Raw genomic sequence first — 24145 nt, 5'->3', positions numbered from 1 at the left:
CTGTAAATTGGCAATGACACTATCTCATAAGGGTTTCTTTTTTGATCAGTAAATGAGGTAGATAATGTATATAAAAGCACTCTGTAAATTTAAACGTCGTTTACAAACATGGTGTTAGGAGTTATTATTTTGCACAGTTGCCACTCATAATCAGTTTATTTCACCAGGTAGTTCATTTAAAATACTACAAGTACTACTCCTTAAGAAACATGTGCAGACCAAGTGATTTTAAATGATACTGTAAAACCCAACAACTATTCTAATATCAGTTTCTATATTATTCCTAACTCAAGTGACAGAATATTAATGCCCTATATTCACTCAGAACCTCAGCAAAGTATGAGTTAAATGCCTTGCATTTACTGTATACAAGATGTCCAAGGAAACAAACTCATTTATCATAATGAAATTTGAAGGGAATATCTCACATTACACTTATCAAAGAAGACAAATAACAACTTTTTGAAAACAAAACTGACAAACTAAAAAGCAGAAGCTGACCAAATTTCTTATACATTTACCCCAATATAAACTGTTCCACATAGCAGTTGTGTTGCTTATTACTAATATAGACTCAACACCAAAAATATAATCTTACAGATTTTTTAATATTAACAGAATTTTAAATTTCCCTTATATCTGAGCTTCTATTTTGTATTAAAGAGATGCTGCATCTTTGCAGTGGTAATTGGTAACTTTCATAATTGGAATCAGGGGATAACCTCCTATCCCACCAAAACTGCAGAAAATTCTATAGCTAAAGAATAACTTTATTTGTTCTCTCATGAAGAAACTATCAATATCCATGTAGAATAATTATCAGCAACCATGAAACACATACAACTTTTTTTTTTTTTTTTTTTTTTTTTTGCGGTACGCGGGCCTCTGTCGTGGCCTCTCCTGTTGCAGAGCACAGGCTCCAGACGCGCAGGCTCAGCAGCCATGGCTCACAGGCCCAGCCGCTCCGCGGCATGTGGGATCCTCCCGGACTGGGGCACGAAGCCGTGTCCCCTGCATCGGCAGGTGGACTCCCAACCACTGCGCCACCAGGGAAGCCCAACACATACAATTTTAAATATCATACCTTTCACTTTTCTGTTGAGCATTCATTATACTGTAATAAGATTTTAACATTATATTTTTTAAAAATCTCAATTGTATTAACTAAAATATATTCAAGAGTGTAAAAATCATGGCATCTTGTTAGCTAAACCAAGTTGGGCACTGTGTTAACTAGCTTCTAAGTAATATTCATGAAATAGACTATGTGATTTAATGTTCTTGTGCACATCTTCAGGACACATATGCCTGCACAAGCTACTGGGACAGACACTTTCATGTGTTTATTCAACAGGTATTTTGTATCTATTGTACTATGTGCCAGGAAATAAGAGGGGATGAGGTTAACTCAGTGGGCAAAAGAGTCATGGTCTCAGTCCTTTAAAAATATATATTTTAGGGCTTCCCTGGTGACGCAGTGGTTGAGCGTCCGCCTGCCGATGCAGGGGACACGGGTTCGTGCCCTGGTCCGGGAAGATCCCACATGCCGCGGAGCAGCTGGGCCCATGAGCCATGGCCGCTGAGCCTGTGCGTCCAGAGCCTGTGCTCCGCAACGGGACAGGCCACAAGAGTGAGAGGTCTACATACCGCAAAAAAAAAAAAAAAAAAATATATATATATATATTTTAGATAAGCAAAAAATGTTTATAGAAAGCTTTTTTTTTAAAATTTATTTATTAATGGCTGTGTTGGGTCTTCGTTTCTGTGTGAGGGCTTTCTCCTGTTGTGGCAAGCGGGGGCCACTCTTCATCACGGTGTGCGGGCCTCTCACTATCGCGGCCTCTCTTGTTGCGGAGCACAGGCTCCAGACGCGCAGGCTCAGTAGTTGTGGCTCACGGGCCTAGTTGCTCCGCGGCATGTGGGATCTTCCCAGACCAGGGCTCGAACCCGTGTCCCCTGCATTGGCAAGCAGATTCTCAACCACTGCACCACCAGGGAAGCCCAGAAAGCATTTTTAAAGACATAAATGAAAATTTCAAAAATGTGAAATAAGACTTTTGAAATATTTAAAATACAGGTATAGCTGAAACTAAACTTATGCAACTTGCTCATTCTCAACAATTTAAAGACATAACTATGAAGACAATGAGGGAAATACATCTTCAGTTGTCTGTGTAATTACAAAATTTTTCTGAATTTCAATAACTGGTGTCATCTATGACATGAAGATATAACAGCTTAGAATTTAAATCATGCTGCAAAGTCGAATAAACCTGTAGTGGATTCCCAGCTCTCAGCAAATTGGAAAAACACTATCCATCTCCAGGGGTGCTCAGTAAGGTGCCTGAGACACAGTGAGTGGGTTCTCAACAAAGGCAAGTATTTTCTCACATGATACTTATGGTTTTACTCATGTTGGTAAACATACACACTCTCCCTAACTATCAACAGGAAAATCTGTAAATGAGAGCTACTCACTTTTAACTTCACTGCCCTTAGTCTGTCCTGGCCCAAAGAAACTCCACTATGGCCACGTCATCCTGCCCTGCAACCAGAGATATCTCACCCCTCCCAATCCCTGTCCAAATTCAAAACTTGCCTGCTTAGGGACTTCCCTGGTGGTCCAGTGGCTCAGAATCCAAGCTCCCAATGCAGGGCACCCAGGTTCGATCCCTGGTCAGGGAACTAGATCCTGCATGCCGCAACTAAAAGATTCCTCATGCTGCAACTAAGACCCAGCGCAGCCAAATAAATAAATACATATTAAAAAAAAAAAAAGACAAAAAACTTGGGACTTCCCTGGTGGCGCAGTGGTTAAGAATCCACCTGCCAGTGCAGGGGACAGAGGCTCGAGCCCTGGTCCGGGAAGATCTCACATGCTGCAGAGTAACTAAGCCCACGAGCCACAACTACTGAGCCTGCACTCCGCAACAAGAGAAGCCACTGTAATGAGAAGCCCACATACCACGACGAACAGTAGCCCCTGCTTGACACAACTAGAGAAAGCCTGTGCGCAGCAATGAAGACCTAACACAGCCAAAAAATTAATTAATTAAAAAAAAAAAGAAAAAGCTTGCCCACTTAAACATCCCAATCCTATGTTCCATCCTCTACTTTTTTAAGGCAGTAAATAGCTATTTTGATGAATGTAACTGTTCTTATGTGCTAGTAGCTTAACATACTACTCAATCCAGAAAACACACTTGTATGTTTAAAGAAGACCTATATTCTGGGTAAAATGGCAAATTAAACATTACTTTTGTTCCCTTCCAAAATTCCACTAAAGGAACTTTTGAAAAGGCATACACCAATGAGGTAAAAAACAAGATAGAAGAGAGCAGCAACAAAATTTTGGAAGCCGTAAAGCAAATGGGCAGTGACAACTAGCCCAGCAGATACAAGGAAGTTGAATCCTAAGCAAAGAGTGGAGAAGGCCAAGAAATGATTACACCATAAATAAGTACTCAAAGGTTCAGGAACCAGAATTGAAGGCAGAGTACTTACGGAAAACGAGGTGATGGTGGCGGGGTAACAACAAATATGTTTGGTTAGAAGCCTTTTTAACAAGTGAGTGTATCCACCATCCCCTGTCCTACCCCGGCAGGAGAGGAGCAAGGCTAGCCTCTGAATGTAGACTGGGTTAGAGATACCCACCTGGAGAGAGGAGGATTAAGTGAATGTTTTTATAGGGAATGTTGGACCTCCAAGCCCTCTGTTCACCTACCATCCAGCACACTGACCTATGTCCTATAGGCAGAAGAATGGAAGACCATTTTCCATAAAGTAGAAAGAAAGAAAAAGAAGTAAAAAATAACAGAAAAGATGAGGAATTTAGGGGTCCAATCCTTTAAGTTCAAATTCCAAATAATAGGAATTGCAGAGAGAGGACATTATACAAGGAGAGAGAAAGAGACAGAGAGAAACAGATCACCTACAAAACATTAAAGGTCAAAACACTTAAAACTAATGGAACATGGGACTTCCCTTGTTGCACTGTGGTTAAGAATCCGCCTGCCAATTCAGGGCACACAGGTTCGAGCCCCGGTCCGGGAGGATCCCACATGCCACGGAGCAGCTGGGCCCGTGTGCCACAACTACTGAGCCTGCACTCTAGAACCCACAAGTCACAGCTGCTGAGCCTGCGAGCCACAACTACTGAAGCCTGCATGCCTAGAGCCCGTGCTCCGCAACAAGAGAAGCCACTGCAACAAGTCCACGCACCATGACGAAGAGTAGCCCCCGCTTGCCGCAACTAGAGAAAGCCCGCGCTCAGCAATGAAGACCCAACACAGCCAAAAACAAAAATAAATAAAAATTTATTTTAAAAAAAGCTAATGGAACAATGCCTTTTAAACTTTTGAGGAAGATGTATTTTCAACCCAGAATTCAATCAAACCATCAATCAAATGTGAGAGTAGAATAAAGACATTCTCAGATTTACAAAGTCTCAAAATTTTTTATATCCTATGTTCTCTTTCTCAGGAAATAAGGAAATGAAGCAGAAAATATACAAAATAAAGAATCCTAACGTGAGTTCTAACAGAGGAAAGAGGCAAAGGCATTCCAGGATGATGGCAAACGGAAACTCTAAGATAATAACTATGAACCTGGCTGAAAAGATATCTGTCTAGATTAGGTGAGTAGGCGGCAGGAGAGATTTCTTCAGAAAAATGAAACTGATAGAATGCCTTATGGGTCAAAATTGCTGGAGCAGAGATTTAGACAATTTGGGGTTGAGTAGGTTGTGAGTGTAAATGAAACTAACAACAATAAAAACCAATTAACTTCCAGAAAAAACATTATGTAGTTGCAGGAAAGTAATCATGATATAATACATGGCTCAGCTGTGACTAGCATTTTCATAATCATAAAAATAAAATCATGGAATACTGATCTAACAAGTTAGAATGGAATTGTGTTGGGAGGATGGGAGGAGGGGACAGAAAGGGTGCGTGTCTGGGGAAAAGGTGTGAAAATGAGCTAAAACACCATCTTCCATACAGAGCAGTCAATAGGTCATGCCTAAAACAAAACAAAAAACAATCAAGAAATAGTAACAGAAGAGTGTTATTTAGAGACATGAATATAAATACTAAAAGAAAGAGCAAAAATAGTCGAAAGTAGTTGCCTTTCGGAAGGGGGAAATTAAACAGACTTTTTGTCATTAGACTTTTATTTTTCATTAAATGTTTTATGGAACTAGTTGACTCTAATTATGTATGAGTAAGTTGGATGAAACTAAAAACTAGAGAGAGAAAGAGGAAAGAAGGAGGGCAGGAAGGGACGCAGAAAAGAAGGGTGGGAGGGAAGAAAGCAGGAAGGAAGAAAAAAGGCTTTCTAGATATCCAAAACACTAATCCAAAGGGCAATGGTGTGAATTTATGAGTTTGGCTTGGCGCTAAGCAGGAACTCTTTAGGAATCCTCCGTCTTGTCTGCTCACTTCTTTCTCTCTCTCTTTCTCATGTAAACATCTCTTTACAGGTTCTGCTTTAGACTGAACACTTATACACATTTATAAGTGGAATCTGAAACTCTCCTCAAGTTAATATTTTGACTGAACTAAATCCAAAATTCCTGCCAGGGTTAAAAAAAAATCTGAAAAAGAAAGTGATCCTAAAATAAAGCTCAAATAATAAATAATTAATTTTTTTAGAAATTGAAAAGAACACAGCACTGGTGAAGCGGGGGAAGCCCTAGCAGATATTAACACCTATTATAAGACAATAATTAAAAGCGTGATACTTTTGCCAACCTGAAAATTAGATAAATGGACACAAATAAAACATGGAGAAATATACCAATTATATATAAAATATTAGTTTATGAAGAAGCAGCCATCAAAAAATAATAGGGGAGGAAAAAATTTAAGCAACTAGATGATGTAATTGACTAGCAAGAATGTATTTCTCTCTAATCCTTACCAAAGACCCCATAATATACCTCAAGAACATCAAAGAATTAAAAATGCAAACATCAGTAACAGAAGTATTACTAGAAAATAAAGTGGAATATTTATCAGTACTCTGGGATAATAACTTTCTATGGGATTTGAGGTTGTGGAAGAACTCTCAAAGAAAAAGACAACCAAATCTGATTATATAAAATTTGAAATCTCTATGCAACAAGAAAGAATGATAAATACTAAAAATTAAAGCAAGAGATTGGAAGAAAATATTTGCACAAAACATAATAGACATTAGGTAGGTACACAAAATTATGTGAATAGACAACCTCAACTGATAAGACGATATACAGAAAGACAATCACAGGAGATAAAATATTCTCAATAAAAATATGAAATGATAGTATCTGCTCTTTAGCAAATAAATACAAATTAAAAATAAGATACTAATTTAGACTTATTAACGTAGACAAAAATGAGGGGGGGAAATCACAATACAATGTTTATCGATGCTTTAGTTACTAGATGGAAAGAATAAAATTGAAAATACTATTGTGTATTTATGCTGCTGTCAGTGGTAGGTGTAGGTATCTAGATGTCAACAGAAAGGAGAAAATGTTCGTGGCACTCTAAGTTTCAGCAAAGGGCAATTAATACCTTGAGACGTTTTCTAATTAAACAACAACAAAATTATGCTGACTACATGGAATTTTCTTCTACAAACTGTTAAGCTTTTCAGATGAGTTGACACTACTATAGTTTTGACTCTTTAAGGGATAAGCTTCATCCTCTAAAGAGTTCTACATTTCCAAAAGGAGAAAAATATTACAGTTCACCACCATAGCTTTTTATTAAAAAATTCTCATTCTCAATGAAAACATAAAAGTTGACATAATTTACAAAAGTATTCAATTGGATTCACAGTGGTTAAACTCGTCACCCACCTACACTGCAGCAATAAACCAAGCTCGAACTATGCAAAATAGAAAATGTAAGAACAAATGTTTAGAATTATTTCCTCACCATTCATATACTCCCTATATACAATATTTATAGTAAAAGCAAGAAAAAAATTAGAACATATATTGAGTATTACTTGCAATACCAAGGAATATGCCAAAGCATGGAAGTAAAGATGTGAGAAAACATTGCAGATGGTCATCATAGGACATCACATGTCCATTCACTTAAAAATCACACTTCCAGTCTGAGTTATATTTCACTTGCACTATAGTCTTTAATTCCAGTTTTTAGTATCAACGTTGTTTTGAGATGCTGGATAGTGTAGATATGTTTATGTTGACTTAAATGAGATACAGCAGAGCATTCTACACCTCCATCTACATCTAGTAAACGCTGCCCCATGATGACTTAATCCTCCCTTCTCTGCGATCAGCCAAATGGATGGTATCCTTTTTTTCTTTTTTTGAACCAGGGACTGAACCTGGGCTTTGGCAGTGAACGTGCCAAGTCCTAACCACTGGAATGCCAGGGAATTCCCCAATGGATGGTATTAGCATCCATTGGGGAATTAGCATGAGTTGAGCTGCTAAACCAGGTAGAGGCTACCAACTGCAATACAAGTGCTGCATCCCCTCTCAGCAGAGCTGAGAAAGTGAAGTGGAAAGATGAGAAGTCAGAGCAGACACTGACCTCTAAGCAAAGGTTCTGCAACCTTGGTCTATAATAAGACCCAAAGGCAAATCTGTCAAGCGCTCTCCTAGGCCATAATCATCAGATTCTTAAAATTAACTCTTAAAAAGCTGTAATATAATCTCATGATTTTCAGAGCTTTAAGTTTACATCATTTTACTGTATATTACATATTAAAATATTAACAAATTAGCTTCTAGCAATGGCACATTGAAAGAGACACACAGAAACTTCCTTCCCTGTTCCTCAGCATCTATTTTATTCAATAAATGAAGGAGTCATTTTCTTGTTCTCTCTTTGCCAGTGTGTGCACTCACATACTATAAACACACACCACGCACACACACACACATGCATGTGAAGGATGGGTCAGTTTTGAACTACAGAGACCAAAAGATCTTCCTTTGTTTAAAAAGAGGTCCCTTGTCTTATAACCAAAGCCAGGCTCATAGCTTCTATTTTTATATAAATTGTGTTTCATAAGAGTGGGACACTTTCTCTGACCTTAGATTAAGCTGCGTTCCTGATTCCATGATCTCACACTTTCTTATACCTCCTCTTTCCTAATATTCATCATATTCCATTGTTAATTGTTTCATTGCTTGTCTTCTTTGCTTGCCAATAAGCTCCATGGGGTCAAGGGCTGTACTTACTGTGTTTGCCATGCACCCCAAAATGTCCAGCTAATAGAAGAGGCTCAATAAATATCTGTTGAATAACTATGCTTGCTAGACTGATTATGTCTTTCAATCCTTTTTGATGAGGCTAGGTGTCCTGTACACCAAGATGAAGAAGACAGTCATTGCCCTCAAGGTGCTCACAGGTTGGTAGGGAGGATAATGATAAAAAAATGTAATAATAGGGGGACATATGGGTTTACTTTCTGAGCTCAGTAGAAAATGGTGAACTCAACTGGATAAGGGGAAGGGAAGGCTTCCTAGAGAAGGTGATGTCTGAGCTGATTCTAAACGGTTTAACAGGGGTTAGCGGGCAAGGAGAAGGGGAAGGGACCAGGCAGAGACAACCTGAGCAAAGGCATAAAGCATTGAAGGTATAGGAACTAGAGCAATTTGGTACTGCAGGAGTGAACCAAACATATCAATATGTGCTAGGAGTTTTACCAGATTATTCTTTAGGTGACTAACATTTCCGACAATGACCTGACTCAAATTCAGTGTTTTTCCTTTTGAAGAAAAATAATTATTCCCCATTTCAATGAATCAGATAATATATTTTCCTGACACAGTTAATCTGTCTCATCCTATTAGACAGTCATTTAAAGCTTTAAGACAGCACCTCAAAGTTTCATCTGGCATAAGATTTTTCTGGAAAATCTTACTCTCCTAGGAAGTTTACTGATTCTTATAAATTCACTGATTCCCACCCCCCCCCCGGCTTTTATCTACAACTATTCCAGGAATTTGGCATCTCTCCCCCAGTTATCAAGATAGTAAAAAGCCAAGCCAGAAACATCTGCCTCTCTCCAGCAATCCTGGTCAGAAGCCAGCCAAGGAATTTGGGCCAGGCTCCCCATTGGCCACACCAGGAATATGCTATGAAAGACAAGGGGTGAATATTACTATATCAAGCCTGCTGGGATTAAGGCTCAGGTGCTCCTCTGTTCCACAGTTCCCATGGCTTCTTGCTAATCTGAAAAATTCCAATAGGCTTGGTCACCCTCAAGGGCATAATGGTTCAGGGCAACGGGTCTTAAACCATAGCATGGATCAAAATCATCTGGGGAAAATGTGTTGAAAATGTCGATTCATGGGCTCCACTTTTAAAGATTCTGTTCTAGTAGATCTTGAAAGTTGGCCTGGACTTCCCTTTCTGTTTTCTTTTTGTTGTTGTTCCTTGGTTCATAGAGGATGTTTTAAAATATCTCAGGCAATTCTGATCTTATAACCTACAGGCTACATACTGAGATTCACTGGAACAGTCTGGGGCCTGTCAAAGGCTTATAAAAAAGGGAAAGGGGAGGATGGAGAGAAGAGAGAGAAAATGTAGCTTAATATCACAAAATTGTTTACCATTTAACAAGGGTAAAGCCTTGAATTGCAGCAAAGACCAGCACTTCTGTCGGTGGTCTGGACAGCCTGGGTGTTTGGTTAGCTTTCTCTACTGTGCACCCCACTCCACTCATCCTAGCCAAGCCTCACCTGGCTCTTCTGCGACTAATCTTCCCAGGATGAAGGCTACTGTCTTCTTGCTCTCTGGTTGGCTATTTGAAATCCTTAAGGGCCTTAATGCCAGCTTTCTGGGCTTCACTCATCAGGGCAATGATCTGGGTTAGAAAGAAACGGCAAGGCCCTCGCAGAGAACGCTGTCTTCCAGAGAAATGTAGTGGATGATGTGATACTCAGATCCCTTCACGACCAAGGCCCCTGTTCCCCCGGCTGCCAGGAACATTGGCTGCGGAAGGTTCACAGCTCCAGGAATTGCCCTTGACTAGAGGGAGTTGCTTTGTCCAAGATTACACTTTCTGCCTGAATGCAGGCCACGTGATGTTGGCGATACAGTGACCAGCTCCCTTGCTTCATGGTGGCAGAATGATTCTGAAGGGCCATCCCACCTCCAAAGCTCCCCACTGTTGAGACCACCATTGTACGTGCGCTGCAGTTAATTCTTCCCTCTGCGTAATCCTGCTGCCCTCCCTCCCTGCCAAGTGTTATTCCCAGGGCACCTCCTCATAAATTTCTTGTGTGCAAATCTCAGAGTTTGTTTCCAGGAAACCTGACCTAAGGTACTGGACTTGCCTCTTTTAGTCAAGTAGTGAGAGCACAGCATACTGGGCCTCTGCACCTTACTTCTTGGGTAACGTTGGGTGGTCCCCTAATCTCTCCCAGGGTCTCTTTCCTCATCTATAGAATTCGAATACAGACAACAATAGTAATAATACTTATTATATCTGTTTTGCCAGGCTTTTATGAGAATTAAAGGAGAAAATATCCATGAGAGTACTTTGTAAGTAATGAAGAACTGTACAGTCTTGTCAGCTGACATCACTATATGTTGGTTTACCATGTGATAATCAGGAAAGAGGAGAGGAAGAAGTGGGATATCTACTAATATTATACAATTCATCTTACACACTGTGCCTGACTTTATCTGAAATTAAAAGATTTGTGTCACTAGTCAATACACCCAGGCACATAATAGAAAATTTAAAAAAAAAACAACCCAGGAGGTGAGACATGCATTGCTGCAACCCTGAAACTGAAACAGAAGTGACAACAATCCTTGTTCACTCTTTTTCCATATGAAGATAGCAGGAGAGTTATTTCCACTACTCTGAAAAGTCAGAATTCACATGATTACCCAAAAGGTTATGCAATGAGCAATGAAATGTCATTTTATATCTCTGAACAGAGAAACAAGTAAAACAACTGGGTATACAAAATGGGGAACACTTTTCTAAGCAACTTGTTATTTCTGGATTACCTTGATACCGTATCCACTAAAAAGAAAAAAAAAAGTACATTAACTGAAAACATTTAATTAGCTCAAGAAAGATAACTGGAAATTACCAATCCTAAAACGTCTCCCTACTAAAAATTACCAAATTATTGAGTCTTACAAAGAACTTGAATGAGATGCACAGATAATGTCTGGTATCCACAGACTCAGAAGGAGTGACCAGCAAATGACTTACCCTGACAGGCGGTTTCATTATCAGCAAAAGTCACAGAATGGTTAGCACTCGGAGGCTTAGAGACCTACCAGAGCCCCTAACTCTCGCAATGCTCCGCTCTCAGGGAAACCACAGTCAAAATGAGGAGGCCAGACAAACCCACATGAAATATTAACCAAAACCCTTCCCTGTATTGTTCTCTGAGCACTGAATGAATTACAGGCAGGCATAGAGGAATTTAGACCAAGGGGTAAACATGTGGGCTGGATCACCCCGGAAGGCTTCATGTCAAGTCTCATATAATGAGAAACTATAAATATCTAGATTTCCTGGTAAAGCTAAAGAAATGCTGAATGAAACATTTTGTTTGTACGTAGAGAAAACATTTCAAAACTTCTAGTTTTAGATATTTGAACATTTTCAAACTTCCAGTGAGTTTGCTGATTCATTTAGGTACAACATTAATTCAACGTCTATAATCCTTACATGGTCCAAAGTAGAGGCCCCTGAGGAAAAAGAGAATTAGACCGTGTTTGCTGAAGAAAACTCAGAGAATTATTCAATGCCAAGGTAGGCCGAATCATGAAATGATGAGAATAGTGAAGAGTTGGGGTCAGATTTTTTTTTTGGGGGGGGGGGAGGTGGGGTTGTTAGTCAAAAATATCTTTGTCGGGACCAAAGGAATCGACCTGAAAATAGAAATGAGGGCCCGAACCAGGAAACCTGAATCATTTTGCTCAGCAAAAATCAAGAAAACAGGGGACACAGCAGGGCCAGCTTCACTTACCAAGATTCTGGAAGTTAGAAGCAGGAGGGGCTGGTAAGTACCTGCTTTGGGGTGAAACCAGAACAAAATGGTCCCAGAAGGCAGATTCTAAACCAGGAGTATAAGATCTGGAGCTGTTATGGACCTGCCTGCATCTGTTAGTAAATCTTCTACCACCAGACTCTGCTCTGTAGATTAATACCCCCTGGCCAGCCTTTCTGCTTCCCCGTGGGAGCGATACTACAGATCTTAGCAACAAAATATTGAGTGCATCTAAGAAACACGAGGTGCTAAACTGAGGCACTGGGAGGACAGTTGTGTGGAAGCTGTGGGAACCTTCGGTCACTCCATTAAAATGTTTTAAATTCCCAGGAGAGATGTTCTGATTATTCTAGGTTTATTCCTAGACCAAACAGGTATTTCTTGGGGTGAAGGTGGGGGGAGGGAGGGGTGCCACAGCACAACAGGACCAGAGGGAGCCCCATCTCATGTATTGGTTGGGCTATTCCTGGTTGAGGGAGAATTGTCAGGATCAGGAGAGTGACTCTACTTTGAGTTCACCACAGTGTCTAAAACATCATTCATTCATTCATTCATTCATTCATTCACTCGTTCATTCATAAAGACACCATATCAGAGCAGAGTGGTTAAGAATGCAAGATCTGCAAAGGGGAAAGGTGAGGAGGAAGGATAAATTGGGAGTTTGGGATTAACATATACACACTACTATATATAAAATAGATAATCAACAAGGACCTACTGTATAGTACAGGGAACTCTACTCAATATTATGTAATAACCTATGTGGGAAAAGAATCTGAAAAAGAATCGATATATGTATATGTATAACTGAATCACTCTGCTGTACACCTGAAACTAACACAAAATTGTAAATCAACTCTAATATAAAATAAAAATCATATCAAAAAAAATTTTTAAAAGCAAGCAAGGTCTGGAACCTGACGCTTGGGATCAATTTCCTGGCTCTGACAATTACTAACACTGCACTTCCTTCACCAGTGAAAAGTAGTTAACTATAGTACCTACCTCACAGAATTGCAATAAGGAGTAAAAGACTTGATTCACGTAATGAGCCTAGAATAGTGCCTAGAACATAATACACACTCAATAAACTTGAGCTATTGTTAGTATTCATTCAAAAATGTTTCACGAGTACTGACTATATGCCAAACGCTGTGTGAGATCCTCATCATCCTTGAAACCAAACCAACTCTTCCATTTATGTTCCTACCTTAGTCATTAACTAGAAACGCGGGAGTCATCCTAACCTCCTCCTTCTCCCTCATTGCCCACTTCTGGGTTCTGTGGCCAGGTTCCACCTACTGAACATCTGTCAGCTCCTTCCCTCTTTTCCATTCCTCACTGTCACTACTTGACTCGAGCCTTCTTTAATTTCTCATCTTGAATATTACAACAATCTCCTCTGTGTCTCCCTAAGGCCAGTGCCACTCTCATCCAATCTATTCTCTCTCTTGATTCTAAGTTGTCTTTTTAAAACAGGTATCTGACAATATCATTCGATTGACTAAAGTCCTTTACAGGATAAACTCTGAGCTCTTACATGACACACGGACCTTCATGACCTGGCCCAGCCTGTCTCTCCAGGCCCCTCCCCAGCTGGTGTCCACCCCCAAACAGGCTGATCCTTCTGCTGGGTGGTCTAGTCCTCCATCCGCTGATGACTCCTCCTCTTACATTAAGGTTCATTATTTAATGAATACTTACTGCCTAACACTTATCATGACTGAAGCCTGTGCCAAGTTCAGGGAGTACAATGATGAAGATCACACTCAACCCCTTCTCATAGAAAAAGTAATTTTGACGCTCTTGAGAGAGAAATAAAGTATGGAAATTAAGGTAAAGTTGTCTCCAATTTACCACTGTTTCCGTCACTAGTTGGATATCTTACGGAATTGGAGAAGCTGAATATATTCTGGTATCAGGTCCAAAAGCACCTCAGCATGATTCCAGTCCCAACAGTGGATTTACTCATTTTGAGTCATACAGCTATAATGCGTTAGAAAAGGTTGATTTGAACTATAAAAAACAGTGATCAGAAAGTTGCTTCAATATAGAGTTATAACGTTTTTATGCCATTAATCAGTCACTTAAAAATGCCTGTGACTGTCTAGGGGTAATAACAGGCTAGACTTATTTTTACATGGTTATTAGATAACATGAAATATAGTCAATTCAGAATCTCTAAAAATCATGCCTTTCTAATTAATATATTTTTAAATCACTTATTGAAAGAAACACTGACGAATAAGCTCAACAGGCTGCCTACAAAGACAAGTAGATGATTAAACCCAAAACCTTCCTCGTTCTTCCAGAAATGATGACGCACTTCATTGAAAATTCCAGATCTGCAAGAACTTCAGTCATATTGGGACAGAGGCTCTACTGTGGGCATAGATCTGTCATTGCACTCACCTCCTTCTATTAGATTTTGCAGTGGATTTGCCAGGCTTCTACACCAGTCTTTAGGGCTCTTGTCAGCAAGATCTTGTCTTATTCTCAACTGTATAACCAGAGCTCAGTAAAGAAACTGGCACAGAGAAGGTGCCCAATGACTGTCTGCTGGGCTGAATTCAGCTCAACTCAGCTCCAACAGTGATGCTGTCCACTTCTCTATTGTGCCCCTTCCTAAGAGCTGCTAACCTGCTGCAACAGACCTATCAGCTTCAACATTTTAATTTCTTAGCTCCAATTGGTATCCACCATCTTCACAACTTTTCATGTGGCACTAACTTACTAAAGACAAACTGTCCAAAATATCTTGATTCAGAGTGACATACAATCACCAGGTAATGTGACATACTTCTACAACACCATCCCAATGAAAGTAATAACAAACCAGTTATTGAAGAGTGAAATTAATTTTCTCTTGGGCCTCTGTGGCAAAGCGCATGATTTTAATGGTTATCTTACATCAGTCTAGTGACCCTAGCTGGTATGCTGTACCATCAGGTGCTCTTGGAAACAAAACTTTAAACTGTTACTTCCTATACCACCAGCCCCAGTTTAGCAGCGCCTGCATTTCACATCTTAATTTTATTTTAAATACAGCCAGAGCAAACCTCACTTTTCAAAAGTTCATTAACAAAGTCTCACAATTAAGAGAGTAGCGCTATGACTCATTTTTGGATACCCGTGTGGAAATAACAACTCCTCCCTTTGCTGAGAAACGGCTTAAACAAGTGCATGAGAACCACAGGAAGTAATACAGATCTTGGCTACTATGAGCCGAGTCTAGATAGAATTCCCTCTCGGGACGGTGTGGTGCTTCTACGCGCTGCCACTACCTGTTGTCCCCATTCTTCTAAAAAGAAAACAGTCTTATGTGGGCTTGGAAGGAACTATTTCAAGGCAGTATCAACTTCTCCGTATTTCTTGGCTCCTGAGTCATACTGCCAAGTTCAAGTCAAGAAGTCTCCATTCTGGTATTTTTGAGAAAGTGCAACCTAATAGGAAGTGAAGAGATGATCAAACCGAAGTAATGCCTCAACTAATTTTTTTTTTTTAAAAAATCAGCCTTTCGACTCAAAAACAAAAGTAGTCTTGGGTGGATACTGTATAAGGGAAGCCTACAACAGGTTACCTCTGAAATCATTTCTATGAAGCCCTAAATGCGCAGTCCCTTGTCCACTGGGAGAAAAAGCAATCACTCCGCTCGGTATTAGGAACCCAAATGCCGTGTTCCCCGACGTGCCGAGAGGCGGCAAGAGACCCGACATCCCCCCAAAGGCATCCCTCGTGTCCCCGACCAAGCGAGTCGCCCCACAGCTCTCAGCGCACAGCCTAGCGGGGCGCGTCCTCGCTCCTAGGGGCGGTGAACGAGAGAAAAAGAGACCCAAGGGGAGAAACACAAACCAGGAACGGGACCGCGCGTGCGAACCGAGAAGCCCTCTCCAGTGGGCGCCCGTGCCACGCTGGGCGCCGGGCGGGGATGGAAACCCGTGGCGCGACTCCTGGCGGATGGGCTCCCGGCGCCTCCAGCAGCTCCACTGCGACCGCCCCAGCTCCGCGCCACTGCCACCGCCGCATCTGGGCGCCAGCCCGTCACCCCGGGCGTCGGAAGTTGCCACAGTACGGGACCAGGCCCCGCCCCCGGACGGCGGCGCCGGATCCCCGCGCGCCCCGCCCCGCCCCGCCCCACCCTGCCCTACCCCGCCCCGCCAGCAGCCAGGGTGCTCCGAACCGCTGGGACCCCTCCCGCTCTCGCTTCCGCTTCCTCCCACTCCTGTGCGCCCCGGATGCTCTGGGCGGAGGAGCTGAGAGCCGCGGAGTGCGCCGCCCGAGGCACGTAACCCCTTTTCCTAGCCACCTCCTCCTTGGCCGCCCCCCAGCGCCGGGGGCGTGGCCCAAAGGCGCGGGACTTTCCGCCGGGATCCCCCTGCGCTGGTGACGTTTGCTGGCCGTGCCGGTGCGTTTCCCGCGCGGTTGTGAGTGCTGGGGTGACTGAGAGGGGCTGCGGCCGGCTCTGCACCTGCCGCGCGACCCTGTCGGCGGGTCCCCCCGAGGCTGAGCACCGCCTTCCCAGAACCCACCCGGATTCAGCCCTTTCCAGTGAGCTTTAAACGCCAGCCCGGTTCATTCATTCATTCGTTCGTTCGATACTAACCTAGCGTCCACACAAGTGCTGAGGATACTGCGTGGCCAAAAGCACCGCCAAGACATTGCCCTCAAGGACCCGGCATTCCAGTGAGGAAAGATGAACAGATAAAGTGTTTATCATGTGAGGTTAGTGGTATCTTGAAAAATAAGGCTGAGGCTTAAAAAGTTAGAAAGTGCTCGAAAAGGGGGGTGAAAAAAAGACCTACATTGATGGGGAATGTCAAAGAAATGCAGGAGCCAACAGAAAGAGCTCCCAAAGCCAAAGGAGGAGCAGCTTAAACAACAAAATGAAGTAGTATTAGATTACAACCTGAAGTAAGAACAAACAAAAAACCCCAAAACAACCTCCCCCGCCATGAGTCCATAGCAATAAATGGTTGGATAGGGAAGTGGTGAAGAGATAGGCTCTCCTTCAGAAGAATTCCTAGTAACTTGTGTGGATACTCCACCTTCAAGGAGTAGAAGCCTAACTTCCCACTCCTTAAGTACAAGGGGCTCATAGTGACTTTCTCCCCAGAAGTACAATATGGAAAAGGCGGGAAAAGAGTAGCTTTACAATGGGGACATCTGAAAAACACTACCTCAGCCAGGTGATCAAGGGGGACGTTAACAGTCATAAATCATATTGATAGTATGTGCTCCTGATATGATGTGATGAAAGTGGCACTTTACCTCTGTGATCTTCCTCCCAGAAACCCATAACCCCAGTCTTGTCATAAGAAAAACAGGCAAATTCCAGTAGTGGGACATCCTACAAAATACCTGACCAATATTTCTCAAAGCTGTGAATGTCATAACAAAACAAGGAAGGTCTGAAAAACTGCCACAGCCTAGAGGATCCTAAGGAAACCTGACAACTAAATGTATGTGGTGTCCTGGATGGGATCCTGGGACAGAAACAGGCCTCTAAGTAAAAACTAAGGAAATCTCAATAAAGTATGGGCTTTCGTTCGTAATTAAGTATCAAGACTGGTTCATGAGTTGTGATGATGTACCATACTAATTGTACAATGGTGGTAATAGGGAAAAATGGGAATGAGGATTATGGAAACTCCCTATATTATCTAAAACCGTTCTAAAAAAATAAAGTTTAGTTTCAAAGTAAAGCAAAGTAAGAGAGGTGAAGGGGTACTATAATAAACTGAAGAAAACAGGTTTATTGCAAAGGCCTCTAAGATAAAACCGTTGAGGGGGGAAGCAGTGTGGATATTTGGGTTAAGACCATTTCAAGCCAAGGGATCTGCAGATGTAAAGGCCTTGAGGCAGGAGCATGCTTGGCTTCTTGGAGTAATATCAGTGTGGGTGGAACAGAATGAATGAGGGAAGAGTGATAGGTGGTGGAACTGGGGTGGGGAAATAGAGCATGTAAGGCCTTGGTGGTCATGATAGTTTTTAAATTTTACTTTTATTGAGAAGGGAAGACATTGAAAAAATTTTAACAGAGGTATGACCTGATGTGGCTTTTTTTTTTCAACCCACTGTTGTGTTGAGGATAGATTAAGGGACAAGAATGGAAGTAGGCCAGCCAGTTAGGAAGCTGTGATGGTTAATTTTACATGTCACCTTGACTAGGCCTGGGTTGCCCAGGTATTTGGTTAAACATTATTCTGGGTATGTTTGTGAGGGTGTTTCTAGATGAGATTAGCATTTGAATCCATAGACTGAGTAAAGCAGATTGTCCTCCCCTGTGTGGGTGGGCCTCATGTCATCTGTTGAAGGCCTGAATAGAACAAAAGGCAGGATAAGGGGAAATTTGTTCTCCCTAGGCCTGACTGTCTTCGAGCTAGGACATCAGTTTTCTCCTGACTTCAGACTTGACCTCAAACTGGAACTCAGGCCATTCACTCTCCTGCTTCTCAGGCCCTCAGACTCAGGCTGGACTTATACCACCACCTTTTCTGGGTCTCCAGCTTGCCACCTGCAGACCCTGGGACTTCTCAGACTCCATAATTACATGAGCCAGTTCCGTATAATACAGTCTAATCTCTCAGTATAGATATAGATATATCCCCTATTTGTTCTCTTTCTCTGGGAAACCCTGACTGACACAATGCCATGGCAGTGGAGCTGGTGAGAATGGGCAGGCTCCGGATCTGTTCCCAAGGAGGGGCTGACAGGACTGGCTGACTAATTGGGTGGGGTGAGAGAGGAGTCAAGGATGAGTCCAGGTTTTTCCTTGGAGCAACGAGAAGAAAAGAGGTTCTTTATGCAGAGGTGGGGAAGACTGCCTGGGAAGTAAGTTGTGGAGGTTGAGGGAGGGGAGGGGAGGTTTGTGAAAAACTAAAGAGTTCCATTTTGGGGCTTCCCTGGTGGCGCAGTGGTTGAGAGTCTGCCTGCCGATGCAGGGGACACGGGTTCGTGCCCCGGTCCGGGAAGATCCCACATGCCGCGGAGCGGCTGGGCCCGTGAGCCATGGCCACCGAACCTGTGCATCTGGAGCCTGTGCTCCGCAACCGGAGAGGCCACAGCAGTGAGAGGCCCGCGTACCGCAAAAAAAAAAAAAAAAAAAAAAGAGTTCCATTTTGGACACTTGAAGTTTGGAGTTGTTAAGCTGTCAAGAAGGCAGTTGGATCGGTGATTTTGGGATGATGGGTTCAATCTGGAAGTCTTCAGCACAAACATGATGTGCAGACAGAATTTAGATGTCTGAAGTCTGAGTCCTGGGGCACTCCAAAGTTCAGAGGCCAGGAAGATGAAGAACAAGAAAGGAGAATGAGAAGGTATAATCAGTGAGATAAGAGGTAAACTGACAAAGAATGTTCCGAAGCCAAATGAAAAAATGTTTCAAGAATGGTCAAGTCTATCAAATGGTGCTAAAATGCGTAAAACTAGGATCAAAAACTAAATACGGAGGTCAGTGGTGAACTTGATGAGAAGGGTTTGGTGGTGTGTGGTGACCAAAGACTCCTTGGAGCCCAGAGAAAATAAAAGGAGAGTAAGTGGAGACAGAGGAATGAGGCAGTAGCTGGAAGGAAATGTACAGTCAAGGGAGAATTTTTTTTTTTTAATTAGAAGATATACATACTTGTATGCTCATGGGTGTGAGCCAGAAAAGGGAAGGGAAAAGTGACAATGCAGAAGAGAAAAGAGATAATTGCCAGAGCAATGCTCTTGAGTAGATGAGCAGATGGGATCCAGTGCACAGATGGAAAGCTGGGGTTTATTGGGGAAGATAGGGTTCTTCCCTGATGGCAGAGGGGGAGGCAGAATGTATGGGCACAGAAGCTGGTAAATGTGGAGACAGGAATATGTATCATCAATGAAGAAGCAAGACCATCGGCTGAGAGTGAAGAGTAAGAGGAAGTTTGAGAAGAGAGGAGAAAGTAGGAAGTAGCATCTCGGGACAGGGAGAGAGTAAATGGACTTTGAAAATGTAGTCAGATTGTTGAATAGTACTAAGGGTTCATTTGAAGTCCGGGATCATGACTATAAAGGGAGGCCAGTTGGTATAGTTGTGTGTTTTCACGAGCCTCATTTGCCTGCTTGGGCGCATAAAACTAGACAGAGACATAACCAGATATAACCAGAGTTTGGAGCTGCCAGGTGAATATGATAGAGGAGACAGGGACAAGAGTGTTGAGTGTCTATGCAAGGGAATGATTATAATGAAGGACCGTGGCATCTAAACTGACTGACGAGAGAAGAGAGGACATGAATGATAGTGATGAGGCCAAATAAAAAGATATTAGGTTAATGGATTGGAAGTTCCAAGGTGTCAAGAAATTGCGGCAGTTAGCAGGTTAGAGAGATTCAGTTGGAAAAAATACACGTTGGGTTTGAGACAGTGGACTACGCAGGGGTGCAGATATGGATAATGGCGCATTCTAGGGGTTCTCTGCAATTGACCTGACCACCCAGCCAGGCCCCCCGCTAGGTCTTCTGTGTTTCAGATATTTTTCTGGAGATGTTGGCTCTCACCTCCAGTCTAGATTTTTTGAGTCGTGAGTACTTTAGGGCAAAGCCCAGATAAAGCAGGGCCAGCGCTTGAAGAGGGACATAGCTGCCACATAAAGGCTCATCCCCTGTATACTGTGGACATCATCTTGTGTACTACTGCCATCCCTCATTTGAAGGGCTTATAAACGCATTGAATCTTGGGGTTGGAAGGTCATCTGTAAAGAGTCATTTTATATCCCTACACCATGTGTTCATCACCAACTGCCATTTCTCTTTTCTGTGCTAGTTTTCAAATTACTTGAGGATCTGTGTTTAACCTATCTTTTAAAAATTGTGATTAAAATACATGCGACATAAAATTTACCATTGTAGCCAATTTAAAATGTGAAGTTCAGTTGCGTTAAGTACATTCACATCGTTGTGCAACCGTCACCATCCATTTCCAGAACTTTTTCATCTTCCCAACTGACAATTCTGTACCCATTAAACACTAACTCCTCATTCCCTCTCTTCCCAGCCCCTGGCAACCACCATTCTACTTTCTGTCTCTGTAAATTTGACTACTCTAGATAGCTCAAATAAGTAGAGTCATACAATATTTGTCCATTTATAACTGGCTTACTTCCCTCAGCCTAATGGCTTCAAAGTTTATTCATGTTATAGCATGTGTCAGAATCTTCTTCCTTTTTAAGACCAAATAATAGTCCTATTTCAGTGTCTGCTCTCCTTTTCCTGGGGTGTATACCCAGAGATGGAATTGCCGGATTGTATGGTAATTCTATTTTTTTTGTGGGATCGTTATACTATTTTTCACAGCAGCTGCGCTGCTTTACATTCATACAGCAATGCACAGGGGTTCCAAATTTTCCACTTCTTTGTTAACACTTGCTATTTTCATATAAGCTCTTTTTTATTCCCTCTCTATTTGATACCCTGCTGGGCACATGATGCTGTATGAGTCAATAAAGAACTGTTATTAACCCTGTAGAAAAGGGAAATGAGATTAAACGAATCAACTTGTACTCAGCAAGCCCCACCTCACACACCTTGTTGTCTTACCGTACCCACATGTGGCTAATTAAATTTAAATTAATTAAAATTAAGCACATTTTTAAATTCGGCTCATCAGCTCATTAGTGACATTTCACCATAATAACTAGTGCTTATTAGTATCCAATATATTGGACAGTGCAGAATAGAACATTTCCATTATTGCAGACAGTTCTTTGGCTACTATATTGGACAACACTTCCTTTTTTTTTTTTCTTTTTGGACAGCACTTTCTAGATCCTGGTAGCCACTTCTTTGTCTCACAAATCATATTTGGATAAGCTTTTCCAGAACTGGACAGCAAAATTTAAGATAAAAATCCTTCTTTTAGAAGGGAGGAAATATGCTGCCTAAAATGTCTGTGGCTCTTTGGCACATAAATGACTGCTCTGTGAATTCTCAAAAGTTTTATGTTTGAATATTAACTTGGACTTTTAGTGATCATGTGTTTCTGTTGCACTTGATAATTACCTTTATGAACACAGACTTATAAACTATTTAAATCTTTCTTTACGTCCTTTGAAACACTTACCTACTAAACCATAAGTTTTGAAAAACATTCTCAGAATCACAGTGGAGGCTGTGTCTATTCTACTTACTACTGTTTACTCAAAGCCTAGCACAATACCTCAGACATTGGAGACTCTCAATAAATATTTGTTAGATGATGAGTGAGTGAATGACCAAAGTAAGCCCCGAGCAGAACTTGGGGAAGCTCAGGGTACTGAGAGAGCATTTTTAGAGGGTGGCAGGCAGGCATAACAAAATTTAGGAATATGTCTCTAGTATTGATATAGCTTAAAAAGACTTTCTTTTTTTAAACAGAACATGGAATTTAAGTTATGTTCTTTTATCCCACTGTTGAAAAAGTAGCTTTAAAATTCCTATAAGGTTCTTGTCTATTGCATGTTTATAAAACTTCAACTCTATTTTATGAATACTTGCCACCAATGAATATAACAAGAAAAAATGAATTCTAGATTTTATAATGTCAGCATGTGTGCAGATATCTTCTGTTTGCCCCTTCAGATCCACTTTCTACTACCCTCTATCCTGCTCTCAACCCTGGGAGGTTGATCTGAAAGGATTATTCTAACAGGCTCTTGCGCTCTTTGCTTCCCTTGGGTTTGGCTAATAGGAAACTCTTGCAGGAGAGCAGAAGCAGGGGATGAGGTCAGGGAATTTATTCGAAACAGAAGGGATCTCTGTGTCCCTCAGCATAAGCTCACCGTTCCTCTAAGGTGATCTGTTCTATGTGATTCCCTCTCCCTTCGTTCCAGATACCACTCTCTACTCAGGATTCTCAGGGCTGGGTTATGACAGCCCAGAGGTCCCTACAGTTCCCACTGTGCCTACACCTTTATAATAGTACCTTTATTTATAAACCTTCCTTGAATTGCGGGCTTCTCACTGTTGTGGCCTCTTTCGTTGCGGAGCACAGGCTCCGGACGCACAGGCTCAGCGGCCATGGCTCATGGGCCCAGCCGCTCTGCGGCATGTGGGATCCTCCCGGACCGGGGCACGAACCCATGTCCCCTGCATCGGCAGGCGGACTCTCAACCTCTGCGCCACCAGGGAAGCCCCGATACAGCATTCTTAAATGGTAGCTAGAACGTAGTGTCCAAATCCCTGCTTTGTTATGTTTATACCTACAGTCTACGAAAATGTTCCCTGATGATATTTTCATCTTCTTATTTAAATCCACTGGTTAGCTTTTTGAAGAAACAATGTTGTATGTCATATGATATAAATTTTTCTCTAGTACACTCAGACTAGAAAAATATTCTCAGATTCACAGACAAATCTTTTTGCATATAGCTTCTCTACATAAAATGTAATTTATGAAAATATAGAAATAAGATTTTATAAAGTAAATAGGTAAATTTTTAACATTTCAGATATCCCAATATCTAATAAGCTCTTTAAAGGTATGTGAGGAAATCATACCTCAGTACTTCAAACAAGCCATCATTACTCAATATACACAGCTTACCAGAGAACAGTTTCTAACCCTTTCTATACACTGAATGTTTCCCTGAAATTCATATGTTAAAACCTAATCCCAATGTGATGGTGTTGGGAGGTGGAGCCTTGGGAGGTGATTCAGTCATGAAGATGGAGCCCCCAAGAATGGGATTCGTGCCCTCATAAAAGAGGCCCCAGAGAGCTCTCTCGCCCCTTCTGCTGTGTGAGGACATAGAAAGAAGATAGCCGTCTATGCACCAGGAAGTGGGCTCTCACCAAATACCAAATTTGTCGGTACCGTGATCTTAGACTTCCCAGCCTCCAAAACTGTGAGAAATAAATTTCTGTTGCTTTCAAGCCACCTAGTCTATTTTTGTATAGCATGTAGCCCGAACAGATTGACACCTTCTTTTTTTTTTTTTTTTCAGTACGCGGGCTTCTCACTGTTGTGGCCTCTCCCGTTGCGGAGCACAGGCTCCGGAAGCGCAGGCTCAGTGGCCATGGCTCACGGGCCCAGCCGCTCCACGGCATGTGGGATCTTCCCGGACCGGGGCACGAACCCGTGTCCCCTGCATCGGCAGGCGGAGTCTCAACCACTGAGCCACCAGGGAAGCCCCTAGATTGACACCTTTGAAGCTCGAG

General features: G+C 42.0%; 1 protein-coding gene across 2 annotated transcripts in view; it reads right to left on the bottom strand.

Annotated features, from left to right (window-relative positions):
* Positions 1 to 16040, bottom strand: part of STX11 (syntaxin 11) — a 39593-nt gene extending 23553 nt beyond the window's left edge. For both annotated transcript variants that reach the window (XR_011376695.1, XM_030853269.3), the window contains exon 1: positions 15848 to 16040. The gene's annotated coding sequence lies outside the window, so the exon portion shown is untranslated. The remainder of the gene's footprint in view (positions 1 to 15847) is intronic.
* Between the last annotated feature and the right edge of the window lie 8105 nt (positions 16041 to 24145).

This window comes from Globicephala melas, chromosome 14 (assembly GCF_963455315.2).
Source record: "Globicephala melas chromosome 14, mGloMel1.2, whole genome shotgun sequence".
Taxonomy (NCBI): Eukaryota; Metazoa; Chordata; class Mammalia; order Artiodactyla; family Delphinidae; genus Globicephala; species Globicephala melas.
The sequence above is the reverse complement of the archived record's forward strand: the minus strand, read 5'-3'. Positions and strand labels throughout refer to the sequence as shown.